The 15960-nt window shown below is 30.1% G+C and overlaps 1 pseudogene; it reads left to right on the forward strand.

The window, feature by feature from the left end:
• Positions 1-679: 679 nt before the first annotated feature.
• On the forward strand, positions 680-1205 carry LOC104728872 (S-protein homolog 22 pseudogene; annotated as a pseudogene).
• The last annotated feature ends 14755 nt before the right edge of the window (positions 1206-15960 follow it).

The raw sequence follows: 15960 nt of genomic DNA on the forward strand, positions 1-15960 counted from the left end.
TGTCTTTTTAAGAGAAGGTTGTGTTATTGTGGAAAAGAAAAGGATAAAGTGGCAGTTTGACTAAAAAAAGTTACTGTTCATTGCATTTTTGTTAATTAACTCTCAAAAGTATTGATAGGTTACATATTATTAATATTATATGTTTCAGTTGTTCCCGCTTAAGTGATTTACCTTCTCACCTGATTTATGAAATAGATAAGCAACATAAGAGGAAACAACAACCAATCAAAATATCCAAGACCTAGAAATAACACAAATGTAATTATTCATAATTTAGAAAATGATAAGCTAATCAATCAAAATAAACTATATAGTTAATGAATACAAATAAAACAAACTCAAAATAGACATTAAAAAAAACACACTAAATCCATTAACAAACCCCAATTACTTTTAACAAAATATAATTTTTAACAAACCCCAAAAAAAAAAAAATATATATATATATAAACAAATCTGTGCAATGCACGGAACTCCACCTATTTTTTTTACAAAAATGATAGTGGTTGATGATTGGTTACCTCAATTATTAATAGCAAACTTGTATTAATAGAAAAACAAGAAACTTTAAATGCAAAAATTGTTCATTTAAACTCTTAAAAACAAATCAAACATATAACAAGAGATTTTATAAACATCTCTACAAGAAAAAGAGAAGGAAAAATGAAAAATCTCACAATTTACTTTTTTTTTTGTTTTGTCTTTGTATGTTGGCCATGTATCCGGTTCCGGAATCAGGATCATGAACGAACTCAAAAATAAAAAAACTATTTGGATGAGGTGTTCTTCTAAAGAAGATGTATTGGGCCCAACGGTAATACCAAGCGGGGGGAATTTGTAAATAATTTTAATAGAAACATTTTCGGTAGAACCCGTTTTATGTGTACAATAAAACAAGGGCCTACATTTAAACGTATTCTAAATTTTAGAGCATTTAAAGAAGGAGGTAAGTGGGATTGGAGAGTCAGAGAAGATGGAATTTATTTAAAAAGAACTGTAGGTAAATTTATTAACAATACAGAAGATCTCCATAAAGATCTAGATTGGATAGTATAAGATGCTATCTAGTATCTAGACTAGGAGATACTACAATAAAATGTGAATAAAAAATCTTGATGTATGAAATATGATTCTATCATTTACTTTGTAAAACTCATTTGTTAGTCATTCTATTATATGTGAATATAAAATAAAACTTTGGAACATTCGAACTATATAAATTTTATAATTAAGATTTGGTTGTTTCCTTTAAGTGAATTTGAATAACTTCTAGAAATCTTTTTCTTTTTATCTATGGTTAAAACCATTTTTGTTTATTGAATAATTTGTATGGTTTTGTATCATAGATAGATTGAGTTTTTGTAGAAAAATATAGATGGTACAGTGTCATATCCCTACTATAATTTGTATGGTTTTGTATCATAGATAGATTGAGTGGTTGTAGAAAAATTTAACTTCCACTTTACTCTGCAAAAAAAAGTCATAGTCAAGTGGTCAAAGGTGCGTAAGGTTCCACCGAGAGGTCTTGACTTCTATACATGTAAGGAAATTTTTATTTTATTTTCTTTCCAGTTTTTGTTCCATAAATCTCGACCAGATTATTTTTTTTTCCATAAATTTCGACCCGACTGTTTACATTAATAGTGATAATCGTAATAATAATTTTCATAGACTTGGTAATAAATTTTCTTAAAATTGAACTATATTTCTTTATTCGTTTCTTTATCATTTCGAACTCAAAAGATTTATGTTTCCATAAATGTCGATTATTTACATTGATTATGATTATAATTAATTCTACTAATTAGCGAAATTATCTCTGACTTGGTAATCAAGTATTTAAAATTGAAAAACCAATTTCATTGAATATTCTTAAATTCCGCAATTATGTTAATACTCCTTTAGCTGTTAAAACAATTAATTCGAAAGAGATCTTTATTCATTTATAAAAATATAGTTAAATTATTGTGTTTTACCTAATACTCCATAACCTAAACTATATAATTTAGCATAAGAATATTCGGTTAAAACCCTAGCTCTATAAATACAGCTTCATTTAGATGATCCTCTTCCCATCAAGATCCGACTTCGTTGTAGCTTGGTTTTATTCAAAATTGTGATGAAAATATGTTTATTTCTCTTGAAAAGTGATAAATCTTATTTGATCTTTTTGTTGTTGTGGCAATCAGAGAACATTTCTTGTGGTTAATAGTAAACTAACCACTTGAGGGAATCAAAGACAAAAAAAATGGAAGGTAATTATGTTCAATTATGAATTTTACTCTTTATGACTTCATTCAAATTTTACTCGCACCACATTAATGTCAAAATAAACGTAAAAGGAATATATCTACAGAAAATCGTATGCTAATATGCATTTAATCAAATCAAACAGAATCTTACCAAATAAGGTTGTTTAACATTTACATCCTAAAATATAGCAACACAACAAATAGTTTAATACTCCTAAGATCTCACAATTATTCAATATATAAAATTGAAATCCAATATACAACCTCCCTCATATATCGTGTTAGTTGAAACCAAAATATATTTTTCAGCCGTTTCAAAATTTATGGATTGTTATCTAATTAATAGGAGGGATTAATCGTTTCCAAGTTCACAAATTCACAATAATCAAAATCCCGTGTAATCTTTATAATTGGTATCTAATTAAACTCATATTCTTCATTTTAAGGTATTGACTGGTTCTCCCGCTAGCTTCCGCAAATGCTGCGTTTGCGTTTGCTAGCGGCTGGGGCCAATCACACAAATCGCTCTGTATCACTCCCAATCGCTCCCAACTATTGAATTCCAAAAGCTGGTTCCCCCAAGCGTTTGCGGTTGTAGGCGATTGCGATTGAGATTTTAAAAAAAAAACCTACGATATATTTTTTCAATCTTCTATATATATTTATATAATTATATATCACATTTATTATGTTTCAACCGCTATTGCATCCGCTGGTCAACCATTCGTAAACCTCTCGCAAATGCACCAATTTTAAACCGCTAAAACAATCGTTTAAAACACTTAATAACGCTTGAAACCGCAATCGTCCGCTTCCACAATCTCCCACAACTGCAGCATTTGAACTAACCAGGCCCTAAGACTTTCCTTAGAAAGCTATCTACAATCTTTAATAATAATAATATTCAATCATGCATATATTATTAATTCACGACATTATAATCTTACCTTAACTATTAGTTTCATTCACGGTGATTGAGCTAAAAATCCGCTTGAAGATTTCCAAATCTTAGCTCTACAATATTTTCTCAAATCAACTTAACCATAACCCTACACGTCTAAGTCCTCTCTAACTCATCAAGCAATTCTCATTTTATCACATTTTTTTTGTAAATCTATGGTTCCTTCTAGGGGTGTTAATCGGGTTGGCCCGGTCTGGCCCGATCTGAAATCCGTAAAGCCCGCATATGTTTGAGTCCGGCCTGGCCCAAAATATTTCCAAGCCTATATTTCAAAGCCCGAGCCCGGTCCTAATAGGGCTACAGGGCTTTTCGGGCTTTTTCGGGCTTATCTTACCGATCAAAAAATCAAACTTATAAGCCTTAAAAAGTAGTGTTTGAAGGTGTATTATAAAACAAATCAATCAAAAATTTAATAACTCATCTATATTCACTACAACCAACTTTATTTAATAGAAAAAGTTTAAAACTAAATAAAATTTCGATACTTTGACCAAATAAACCAATATATAATTCATATAAAACATCATAGATTAAAATTTTAAAAGTATTAAGTATGGTAATTAAGTAAATATGAAAACTAGGATTAGAGTTTACAACTTTATTTACAATAAATTATTAATCAAATATTGCAATCAAACAAAAATGTTAACAAAAAGGTACAAATATTTTTGCTTAAGGGCTTTTTGGACTGGTCCGAACCCGGAAAACCCTATTGTCCAAACGGACTGAGCCCGAAAGGCCCGATTTTTTCTGAACATATATATTTAAGCCTGAGCCCGCTGTTTTTCAGGATCGGGCTGGACCTGCCCGCGGGCTTTAGCCCTAATTGACATGCCTAGTTCCTTCCTTTGACTTCCTCAAACCGTGCAAGACAACATGGCGAGTTCGTGTGAGGGTCATTTATACATGAAAATTATACACAGCCAGATTTGGTGAGGCCTTGGATATGGTGTTGGTTTTGATATGCAAGTAAGATGCCATAATTTAGTCAATTTCGTTATTATTTTTGTAAAAACATTATATGCAATTACTAACAAAAACTGTTACATGGTATACAGATTCATGCTTTAGTGAGAGAAGATATGAAGAAAATAATCCAGAAGTTGTCAGATATTATTATTATCCCATTTGTATATGTTATATCAATACTTGGATTCTTTACATTTATAAAGCGAAACAATGATAATATTTCTGTTATACTAATGCAACAAAAAAAAAGAACAATCAGTATATCATTCATGAAATCCTTTGTTCATATTGTTTAGCATGAAATCCTTTGTTCACAAATATCCCTACTATTGTAATCCTTTGTTCATATTGAATATCATTTTGTTGTGTCTTTCTAGCACCATCGATGCTACTCTATATAATTGATCTCTTTTACTTTTTGTTTCAAATTTTATGTAGAATACAAATTGTGTAACTTGTTTTTGTAATGTTTTGTGTACAAAAGCAAGCTTCACGCATAAACTCATTTTATATTATTTTTTTATCATATAAAATGTAGACAAAAATTTATGTAACATGTTTTGTAATGTTCTTATCTATAAAAATTTGACGATTGATGGGAAGAGAAATGATAACATCGAACAACACTAAAATGATTTTTTTTTATATTGGATTAACATATAAACATCTTAACACCAAAATTATTTAACAATATAATTAACAAATAAAGGTTATGTCAAACTTTGCATGTTAATATTGTTAATATAACAAAAATTTTGCTTTCGCTATATAAGTTCACCAAAATTCCAAAATTTTAATCTTTACATTTTTTAAAAAACAAAGAACTGTCCTTACATAAATTCATTTTCATATCTTTTTCTGTCTATCACATAAAATATAAATATTAAATTTGGAAATGAAATGTTAGTATTCCACTTATGAATTAAGCCATTCATTCTTTTTAAAAATAAAAATATTATTGGAAAATTATTTACTCGGTTAATTAGCACCGATTATAGAACATTGATTCTAACATGCTTATTATTTAAGTAACTGTCCTAATATGAAAAAGAGAATGACAACGATGATCAACACAAAAATAATTACTATACTACATACTAACAAAAATAAAACTGAAATACGAGATATGAAATACAAAAATAAAACTAAAATACAAAAAATAATTATTATATTACCTGAAAACTCTTTATAAACAATTTTTTTCTGGTCTGGACGACCAACCAAATGATTCTATTTTAATTTAATGTTTGGTTGACAAAAAAAACAACTAAAATAGGAGACGGGCGAAGATGTGACGTGTTTTCTGTTCCAAGTGAAAAAATATATATAATTTTAACCAAAATCGAATCAAAAGACGATTAAAAATCTTTAATCACAAGATTTATTTATTTTTTAAATATAATCTTAATATCATCGGAATTATATTACCTAAGTTTTGAGAAAATATCTGAAACGATCTGACCCGTTTTTTTTTTAAATAATAAATAATAATAACAATAAACTACAACTAGTGGTCTCATACCCACTAGCCACCTATCCACAAGCACAACCAACAGCGGAAATAACAGATACCAATATCCGAACAATAATCCAATAACTAATAACCAATAATGAAATATAACAATACTCCAATATCAAACAACATGAAACAAGGAACCAGCAACCTAGCAAGTTCTAAAGACCCAACTCTACCAAACTAGCAATGCCGGACAACATCCAATCGAGTCCCTAGAACATCCTCCTCTTCATTGGCTTGATTCCACGATCACAATTTGCCTTTACCTGCATCACAAACATAAATAGCAATGCATGAGTATTTTATAAACACTCAGTAAAGCAATCCTCCCATCTATTGGGCTATACACACAAGCAATAGAGATACTCTAACCATCAAGCAACAATCAACAAACAAACCAGGCTCTGCATCGACCGACACAAGGCTTGCATCGACCGACACCAACAAGGACAAGCATAGACCGACACAAGGTATGCATCAGTCGACACAAGGTTCACTTGCATCGACCGATGCTTCCACTTGCATTGACCGATGCTTCCACTTGCATCGACCGACGCATGCTCGACAATACGCGGAAATCCTAGTTGCATCGACCGACGCCTCCATATGGCATCGACCGATGCTCCTAGGTCAAGCCACGCCGTGCTCGCACTACATCGACCGACGCACATGCCGAGCATCGGTCTTCCCCGAAGCTTCTCGCCGGATCTCTGTTCTTGCAAACACCAGAAACAATCCCAAGCCACAAGAAAGCTTCCTAACGCCTCATACAACATTCTAACAAGCCTAACAACACATAAAGCAAACAGATCAGAGAATCTCCAGCTTAGATAAGCCATGGTCATGCACTTACCTTTGCCAAGAAGTTTCTGAACCTTAAACAATCAAGAACACGCTCCTAGGAAGCTCTTACAACGATCCCAGCTACAGATCTCTACAGGAAACGCCTTCAAACACCAGGAATCACCAAGAACACTCAAGAACATTCAAGAACACTTTTTCTCCCTTCTTTTCTCTCAAAAACGGCCAAAGTCGTCTAATGAGACAAAATGAACGACTTAAGGGTTTTCCTTTCCCTTTTGCCCAAAACGCAGCGTTTAACTTAAGTCAAAACGCAGGAAAAAGAGTCAGCATCGACCGATGCTCCTCCAGCATCGACCGATGCTCCTCCAGCATCGATCGATGCACATCCCAAACCGGGATTCCGGTTCGCGGATGTTATAATATCCAGTTTATTTATGGTATATGGATAAAATTGTCAATAATTGGGTGCATGTGTTGACTATGCTGGTAATCATGAATTTCACAAATTTTATGAGAAAAGAAATTATTTTGTTCTTGGAGTTTGATGGGTTAACAAGTTGTGTGGTAGTCTAAAAAAAGGTTTTTCAGTGGAAGAATGTGAAGAAGTTGACGAGGAAGAAGAAAAAGAGTATAACGAAGAACCAAACGGTAAAAGTTATGATGACAATTAACACAAAATTTGACAATGAAAATGACAGGAAAGAATATGAAGAATAAGAAAAACATTGAATAAAAAACACGAAAATATAGGTGGTAGCAATCAATTAAATATGAAAATGAGTTAAATTCATGATTATAAAATTGTTTCGTTTTTCTGGTGGTCAAAGAAAATGGTTTAGGATATGTGAGGTCATCAGTTTGATTTGCCTCGCCTGGACGTCAAGTTAAATTTATGATTTTTTTTTTATCATATTTGATTTTATAACACTACTGATTTTTATATTTTAAAAAATTGTGTATCTGAAATTTAATTTTTTCCTTAGTACTAATTTTAATTTTTTTTTATTAGATAATATTTTATTACCATAATCAATCATATATAATTTTAATCAAAATATATCAAATAAACGCACGCGTAGCGTGGGTTCAAATCCTAGTTTTAGATAAAAGTACAAAATCAGAAAATATATGTAGATAAATTCAATTGTCAAACTTTGACAAATTTGGATAAGAATTGACTATACGACAGGTAATTAACCACTTTGGAACAAGCACTTTGAAATTTTTTGGTATTTTTTAAAACAATTATATAGTTTTTGAAAAATATAATTTTTAAAAAATAATTTTACATATTAAATATGAAAAAATATTCAACGAAGAACTCTGGTATTCCGTCTAAATATCTTACTCAATCTCTTTTAGTAAACATTGTCTAACGAGTAATTATTTAAAAGAGATGAGAAGAGAAGCTGGATGAAATGAGACGAGATGAGACGGGATGGGTTGGGACGTGATGGGATGGGTTGGGACGTGACGGGATGAGAGAGGACGAGACATGTTTCCCATTCTAAAGTGAACACGACTAGGTTTATTTTCCTAATTTACATGAAAAATAACGCATCTATGTTATAGCACCTGAATTAAAATATTTTTTAATCATTTTATAAATTTAAAATTTATATAAAAATATTTTGTTCTGTGGTGCAGCACGGATTACTACCTACTATATTAATGTTTTGCAATACTTAATAGTATGTTCGTCAAACTAAAAAAGTATAAAATATCATCGGACGGGATGGTTTACCTGTATCGTAGTACCATGTTAAATATTAAAAACTTATATCATTGTTGATTACCGATCGAAATCCGTCCAACCATATAATTTCATCCGGTGATATTCTACACCTTTTAAAAAATAAACTCATTTATGTTCGGGGTCATTATTCGAAAATGAAAGTTCTATGCACCCCCTCCATTCATTTTCTTTTTGCCGTCGGTGAACAAGGATTTAACCTTTTTTTTTCTGGGTCTTAGTTCTACTATATTAATTGAGAAGTATAAATATGAAATTAACCTTAGAATATGTAAATAAATATAATTAATTAAAACCGAAAATTGGAGACACATAAAATAAAAGAAATTGTAGAAAAGTAAAAAATAAAAGAAAATCTATTAGAATCAAAACTAATTCGTCCTTAAAAAAAATTAATAGCTAAGATTTGAAAAAATTAATCGAATAAAATCTATGTAACCACAAATTTTATCAAAAAACTTTTCCAGCAGAGGTTAAATTTTTTATCAAAAATCTAATCAAATAAAATATATTCAATGCTTGAAGTTGCTTATTACAGACAAAAAAGGAAGTCACAGAAAGAAAAACAATGAATGTCGTTTTCAAAGAGGTTTTTCATAACCTTCACTAGCTATATTTAGTTGCTTTTTTTACATGTTAGTTATATCTTTTTACTTACTTCACAACTATACCAAAAATTGCGTTTAATTGACAAAGGTATAAACATGTTTATTCATTATGCAAATGCTTTATTGACAGGTTTTCAATAAACATTTATAAAATACAAAAATTTTAATATAAACACACCGAATTTTTAATCACATAATAACAAAATAAATTATTACAAATTTTCATCCAAAAAAAGTTCAGTCCGCGGTTTTCCGCGGGTTAGTACCTAGTTAGTTAATTAGTTATACTTGTAAAAAATTAATGTTACATAGATGGTGATGAAGATATTTTACGTTGGAGGATTTCATTTTTTAACTCTGATTACATCTACGAACTTGATAATAAATTTATCATTCAAAATATTTAATTGTAAGTTTTGTCCATTCTATTTCATTTACAAAATCAACGAACAAATGAAGGAGATTGAGCTCTGAGAAAATCATACAAGTAAATAAGTAAGTATCAAATCCATAGGACATAGCTACCAAATAAACTTTAAATAATGCGATAAATGAGTAATATACGATTCTAATTTAGAGTTCAGAGTGCATCAAATCGATCAAAGTATATCGACAAAACTAAATGAAAGGCATAAGCTAGATTGGAGAATCTCAGAATTGTCTTCATGATCATGATAATCCTAATTTTTGCATATGATAATATGAAGTCTGGTATGATGATATTAAAGTATAACGATGTTTGGAGAATTTACGCCTGTTCGTAGATGTATCATATGCATAAAACGTACCGAATAATTTGTTGTGAATTTTATGTCGAGCAACCACCTAAAGGATACATCTCATATCCATTTTTTCATTGATATTACGTTAGTATTCATTTAGGTGCCAAAAGGTAACATTCTGTGATCATGACATATTAACACGGTAGTGGGTAGGACTTTTCTCAAAAAAAAAAAAAAAAGGATTCTTTATATTCTTAGTAATTTTTTTTTTTTTTTTTCAATTGATATTATAGACTCCTTATTTTGATTAAAGCTCTACTATAAAGTATAAACAAATTCTATACTCAAAGCCTTTATCCATAATTTTTTTTTTGGAAAAATTGTACATATCTTAGTTGTACACTATAATTAAGAAGATTAAGAAGATTAATCATCAGATTGAACCCCTAATATCCAACTTGACAAGTGTTGTTACTTCGATGATCTTAGTACACTGGATAATAATTTGACTGCATGATTTAAATTTCATACTATACACAGTGTCTATTCCAGCAAAAAAAAAAACTTTATAATTCGACAGCAAAAACATGAGGGATATTTTTCTGAGTTTTGAATGTTTGTTTTTCGATAACTTCGTCGAAATCATAATTTATTTTTCAATGATCCTTTTTTTTGTGTGGAAATCAATGATCCCTTTATATAGTACTTTTGGTCTTCATAAAACCTTATTAGATTTTTTTTGTTGTATTTCCGATACAAAAGTCATATCCAATGGAAACTGTTGTCAGACAGATTACTCTTATTAGTCGAAATTAGTAAATACTTGTACCTGATTCGTGGTCCTAGAGAAGTTTGTGCTTTGTTAAATTTCAGGCAGTGAGAAGTGTTCAGAGATGAGTTCGCAATGAACATCTTTCAAATTAGGAGTAGGTGAGATGCTTCTTTTTTTGACGATCAGGTGAGATGCTTCTCTTTTTGCAATATCATAACATCACAGGTGTCTCGTTTGAACATCATCCATTTTTCAATTAAAAAAAAATATATAGGAAGATCAAAATTATTGTCATTTTATTTCTTTGGTTGTTGTGGTGCGTGGTAGGTGAGAAATATCAAAGAAATATGTTTTCTGGTTAAACAATTCAAAGAAAAATAAACCAACTTATGACTTGCAATGGTATATTATACTGATCAGTGATCCTGTATATTTTTTTTTTTGTTTATCGATCAGTATAAATTCGTTATGAAAAATTACGTTACTCATGAATTGCACTGCAAAGCTATTTGATGATAAGATATTTTCAAAAGAACTCATTTGTATATTTTGACATGTCATATATTAACTAGGAAATAGTGAAAAACAAATGACTTTAATTAAGTGGTTTTTTATTTATTTATAAATTAATGATGATGAAGAATATATCAAATCCAGTAATTAATGGGAACACAAGTACTAGTGACTACATGCAGTATGACTGTATGAGTTTAAATGATGTATATATGCTCCGCAATTATTTTAATCGAGTTTAAGTTTACAAGATGCGATATTTTTTTTCATGAATGAAGGGTATTTTACCTACTTATTTTCATGATTTGTAGCTAATCGTATTGTTTATGTACGTCAGAGTAGTTAAGAAAACTAAAAGTGATCTAGCAAAGGGATTCACTGAATCTTCTTCCATACATATTGATATGTAATTCAAAACATGAACACTAAAAGTCATACATAAAATAAAGATGGTGTAAATTAGGTTTTCGTCGTAGCATGTCGTCTTACAGATTAATATAATACACTAGTGGCTAGTCTTTAGTCTTTACTACGCAAATCTATGTAACTATACAATATTACAAAAATATTACGTAAATGTATATGATAAAACGAATAATCTTGTGCCGAACACAGTTTCATAAATATTTTACATATATATTAATCTAATTAAAGCAGTTTTAGGTACAGCTTTCCAATACTTTTTTTCTAATAAGGTAGCTGACATTCTACGAAAGCAAATGTCAAGAAATGATTTAGCGTTGAAAAAAAAATGATACGATTTTTTAAGCAAAAACTGACAATGAGTTAGGAACAAGTGTGGCGTGTCCGGTCGGTCCCAGTCACCAAACTTATCTGTCCCGCTTTGCATTGCACAGTCGTCGTCTCAAGTCTCCTTTTTCGTCCTTTTTGTTAATCTCTTCATTGTTTAGTTGATCAATCTAATCTAATCTAAAACTGGTCTTCAACAAAAAAAAAGTTTGATTACTGCAGTAAGAACTAGTAACTTTTTTAGTGGTGGCCTAAGACCGAGCTATCTCAAGCTTAGGTTAGAAAAAAAAAAAAGGAGAAAACAAATGTATAAATTAATATTTATTACAAAGTTAAACATCCAATTCATGGTTATGTAGTGGTTGAAAGACTTATTATTGGGGGGGGGGGGGTTTGAGAGATCAATTTGAGTCCCTTTTTTCTGTGATTTCTTGATAACGATTGGTCACTATTAATGTCTTAAATAACAAAAATACACTCTGGAATCTGTGATTAAGATATCATTATATGAAAACCTATAATCATTATATGAAAACCTATACGATAGAAATTAATCGGATGACAAAATTATATATGCTTAACTGAGAAAAAAACTGTCATGTTAGAACTTGATAAGTAGACTTATGAGTTATGAACACACCTACACAATTTTAAGTTTGTTTTCTAGAAATATTAAAATGACGGGGTGTATTGAACTTGATATTTTAGAAGAGTTTGGAGTATTTTTAAAATCCCCTGTTATTTAATTGGTGATTTTAAAAAATCATTTGAAATCTTGTATTATTGAATATGAAATTTATAAAAATCATTTAAAATTATTCACAATCTATTGTTATTCAATAACTAATTTATAAATCTCACTTCAAATCTACTGTTATTCAAAATATCACAATATTTTTTAAAGCTACAGAATGAGATTATAGGAGACTTTTCTAATACTTTTAGTCTAAAATATGACTTACAAAATCACACATTTAAGAGACAATTGCATTTTTTGTACCTTTATTTGCATTTGAATGAAATGGTAGACCCCATATTCGATATTCGAGAAACATAACCACTAAGGGTGCTGAAATTACAGTTGACTCCCTTACGACCAAACAAAAAACAGAAGCCAAAATGACAGATGTAACCCGAGGAAGTCTGCAATAGATTTCTTTACGGTGGATTTCAAATTGACGTCTAATGGAAGACATAAAAATATGTCTACTCCTTAATTATAATTTTAATTTTAATTTTTAAAATTGTTAAAAATAATTTGGTAAACCTATTGACCAAATAATAACCACATTGACTTCCTACATTGAAATAAAATAAATTTTTACATATAAACTAGTCAAGTTAAGGGAGGAAAGGCTGATTAGGTTAAAATTATTTGATTTAGGGTTTGCTTAAGTAGACTTCTCTACGGACTATTGGTGGTTGACATTGTAATGTCATCAACTATTAATATTATATTATTTTAATTTCACCGATAATTTAACCAAACCGATAGCTGAACCTAACCGAATGCGTACCGATTCCTTGATTTTAACCTAACCGGATAATTTAATTTAACCATATATATACTTCTCTCTATAAGTCAACCCTAATTTTTTATGTGATCTCTCTCTCTCTCCAAAATTTCTCTCTCAATTGCTCTCAAAAATTCAACTACATATACCCACAAAATATTTCGTGGTTACAAAGATAAATATGAAAACCCTAGATTCTCTTTTATTTTACTTGCCTCTCTCTCAAATATATATTGGCTCTCCACAAAAAAAAAAAAGATCTAAAACTCCAATCTATCCTCTTTTTCTCTCTTGTTTTTTTATTGAAAAAGTTCTACAAATGTGACTCTACGAATCTCCCTACAGATTTGACCTTCATTCATATTCAAATCTAATCCCAAAGGTTTTGTATTCATATCTACCTACCAAATCTAGGTTTTTAGTTCTATGTTGGTTGAAATTTGGGTTCTACATGGGTTTTCTTATTTGGATCTGAGAATTGTTATTGGGTAATCTGTTGGAAAAAGTTTAGTTCTTTCTTTTTCGAGTTTGATCTCAACTTTTATTTGCATTTTTATGATTTAATTGCTTGAAGTCAGATTTTTTACCAAAGCTTGTTCTTGTCTTTAATTTTACAGGCAGGGGAGAAATTAAACAGGAGATGGTGGAGGCCGAGAATTTTACAGCCAGAGGAGAAGATTAAACAGAAGATGGGGTGGTGGAGCAGTGACGGTGGAAGAGAATTACCCATAATATGTTTGTAAATAATTGAGTTTTTGATTTTTTTTTTATTTTTTTATTAATAAATTATTTTTGTATTTTTTAAATAAAAATTGAGATTTGTAGTTTAAAGTACGGTTTAGTTTCCCAGGAAGAAGTTTTCTAGATAAATCTTCAGCATAATCATTACAAATATTAAATTGATTTGATTGATTTGCAGACGGTTCAGTTTCCCGTGCAGAAGTCTACCAGAGAAGTCGTCGACATAATAAAAAATATAACTTTTATAAAATTATGGCAGGTTTCTCTTCTAATTTGTCAAATTATCCAAAAACTGAAAAAAAATCCTATAAATTTGTAATTAAAATAAGATTTAGTGTAACAACTAATAGCTAAGAATACCCTTAATTGTAGTGTTGGAGACTGAAATCATTCACAGTTGGTTAATTCTTAAAAAGTTTATATATCACTTCATTTCATACTTATAATTGTAAAATTCTATATTCTTAGAAGAAATCTTTCGGATAAGTCTTCAGCATAATCATTACAAATATTAAATTGATTTGATTGATTTGCAGATGGTTCAGTTTCCCGTGCAGAAGTCTACCAGAGAAGTCGTCGACATTTTTATAAAATCATATTTCTCTTCTAATTTGTCAAATTATCCAAAAACTGAAAAAAAAATCCTAGAAATTTGTAATTTCAATAAGATTTTGTGTAACAACTAATAGCTAAGAATACCCTTAATTGTAGTGTTGGAGACTGAAATCATTCACAGTTGGGTAATTCTTAAAAAGTTTATATATCACTTCATTTCATACTTATAATTGTAGAATTCTATATTCTTAGAAGAAGTCTTTCGGATAAGTCTTCAGCATAATCATTACAAATCTTAAATTGATTTGATTGATTTGCAGACGGTTCAGTTTCCCGTGCAGAAGTCTACCAGAGAAGCCGTCGACATAATCATTACAAATAAACCAGAATTGGTTTTCTAAAACCAGGATTATTATAATTATTATAATTTGTACCATATCTCGCCGAACTCTGTATTCTTCAACCCCGCCGCTCCATCTTCGCCGCCGTTTCATCTTCGAACTAAAAAATCAAAAAATATCTTTTTATATTTTCAATTAAAGACTTTTTCAATTATACAGACTTCACACAGAACTCCTACACATTGACTTCCAAAATAAATCTAAGTTAATGACCTAACTGCCTAAGAAAACCAAAAACTTGATTTTTCCATATGTATAATATATAATCATTTCAAAAACATACAGAGGCAAGTACATATCATATGTCAAAGAATCTAACAAGAAAAACTTTAAAATTATTCACCAATTTGCAATAAATTGGTTTTCAAATTATGAAGACTTCATGTTGATGTCAACCTTGTAGACATAAACTAGCCTCTATGAAGATACTTCCCTTGAAGTCTATTTTGTGTGGTATATTTTTGCAATTACAATTTAATAAAGCAGACACCGGATGAAGTCTACTAGGATAGTTGACTTCTTTTGTTGTCTTCCTTTGTTAATTTTTTGGTCAGTTTTGCAATTAAAAACATAGAACATAGTAGACTTCTTAGAAAGTTTCAACAAGTTAACTTCGATTATAGTCTACTCTGGTTATTTTTGCAATTGACCAAACCATTGACTTTGTAGTAGACTTCTAGCTAACAAGTAGACTTCATCTATCCGTTCACTAGAAAAAGTAAACTTCGTTGTGGTTAGTTTTGTAATTGACCAAGTTTGACTTTCGCCAAGTAGACTACATACGAAGTCTCCAGGAATGTTGACTTCGTTTGCAGTCTGTCGTGGTCATTTTTGGTGTTGACCAACATTTTAAATTTTTAATTAGTAGACTTCTTTTGCAGTCAACTAATTAATTTTCTATCAATAATATTACGGTCAATGCTTAAATATTTTGGTCAACCCCAAAAATAGTCACTATAGAAGTCTACTCTTTTATTATCATCAGAAGACTTAGTCCGGCAGTCATCACTAAAAAGTCAAGAATTTGGTCAATTGCAAAAATACACCTTAATAGACTGCAAACGAAGTATCTGACGAAAAGATTATAATGCAGTCTGGATCATATTTTTTTTGTTTTCAAATGAAATTA

Source organism: Camelina sativa, chromosome 11 (genome assembly GCF_030686135.1).
Source record: "Camelina sativa cultivar CO46 ecotype springtype chromosome 11, ASM3068613v1".
NCBI classification, from domain to species: Eukaryota; Viridiplantae; Streptophyta; class Magnoliopsida; order Brassicales; family Brassicaceae; genus Camelina; species Camelina sativa.